This window comes from Triticum dicoccoides, chromosome 6A, assembly GCF_002162155.2.
Source record: "Triticum dicoccoides isolate Atlit2015 ecotype Zavitan chromosome 6A, WEW_v2.0, whole genome shotgun sequence".
In the NCBI taxonomy this organism is placed as follows: Eukaryota; Viridiplantae; Streptophyta; class Magnoliopsida; order Poales; family Poaceae; genus Triticum; species Triticum dicoccoides.
In genome coordinates this window covers 312,729,176-312,730,784 of record NC_041390.1, presented here as the reverse complement: position 1 = coordinate 312,730,784, position 1,609 = coordinate 312,729,176, and positions in this window count along the sequence as shown.

The following is a 1,609-nucleotide window of genomic DNA, read 5'->3' as shown; positions in this document are numbered from 1 at the left end:
GTGAGGATGAGCACGACACCCTATGGTTTGAAGACCGTGTTTATGTGCCCAATGACCTGGAGATTAGGAAGTTAATTCTGCAAGAGGCACACGATTCACCATATTCGATTCACCCAAGAAATACCAAGATGTATTTGGATTTGAAGGATTTTTTTGGTGCACCGGAATGAAGAAAGATATTTGCAGAGTATGTAGCAGTTTGTGATGTGTGTCATAGAGTAAAGGCAGAGCATCAGAAGCCAGCAGGATTGTTACAACCATTGCCGATACCCGAATGGAAGTGGGATAAGTTAGGCATGGATTTTATCATGGGATTACCCAGGACTCATTTAGGCTATGACTCGATTTGGGTTGTAGTCGATCGGTTGACGAAGGTAGCTCATTTCATCCCAGTAAAGACCACGTACACCAGCGCTAAGTTGGCAAAGATATACATGACCAGGATTGTATGTTTGCATGGAGTTCCGAGGAGTATCGTATCAGATAGAGGAACCCACTTTACCTCAAAGTTCTAGAAGCAGTTGCATGAAACTTTGGGTACTAGGCTAGAATTCAGTATAGCTTTTCATCCACAGACAGATGGACAGACAGAGAGAGTCAATCAGATTTTGGAGGATATGCTGAGAGCTTGTGCGCTAGATTATGGATCTAGTTGGGAAAACAATTTGCCATATGCAGAGTTCTCTTACAACAACAGTTACCAAACCAGTTTAAAGATGGCCCCTTTCGAAGCTTTGTACGGAAGGAGGTGCAGGACACCGTTGTCGTGGGCCTGATTTGATTAAAGAGTCTGAACATAAGGTTAAGTTGATTCGCGATAGGCTCAAGGTATCTCAGTACAGATAGAAGAGTTATGCAGATTCTAAACGCAAGGAGACTGTTTACGAAGTTGGAGATAGAGCTTATCTTCGAGTATCCCCACTTCGGGGAACAAAGCGTTTTGGGGTTAAAGGAAAGTTAGCGCCACGATTTGTAGGACCATATCGAGTTTTCGAGCGTATGGGAGAAGTGGCCTACAAGTTGGAATTGCCCAAAGGATTGTCAGGAGTTCATGATGTGTTCCACGTTTCTCAGTTGAAGAAGTGCCACGCGGAGATGGCTGACATACCCTTGAGAGACATAATGCCATTGGAAACAATTCAGTTGGATAACGATTTGACCTAGGAGGAGAAACCAATTAAGATTCTCGAGTTTGCCAGCCGAGTCACTCGCAGCAAGGTTATCAAGTTTTGCAAAGTTCAGTGGAGCCACCACACGGAGGATAAAGCCACCTGGGAACGAGAGGAAGATTTGCCCAATGACCACCCTCACCTGTTTTCTAGCCAACCTGAATCTCGAGGGCGAGATTCATCTTAAGGGGGGGAAGGTTTGTAACTTCCCAAATTTTCAATTTGGAATGTTATACATTAGATCATCAATGCATATCATATTTTATTTTGCTTTCGGTTTGATCCTAGAAATTTCTACGCAACTCAAGGACCCACGGAGAGAGTTGGGGGATTCATTATTTTCATATTTGAGTTTTCTCAAATTTTGAGAATATGATCATTTGATTTTAATTATTTTATCTTCAATTATTTCTATTACAAAAATATGAGAGAGGGAATAA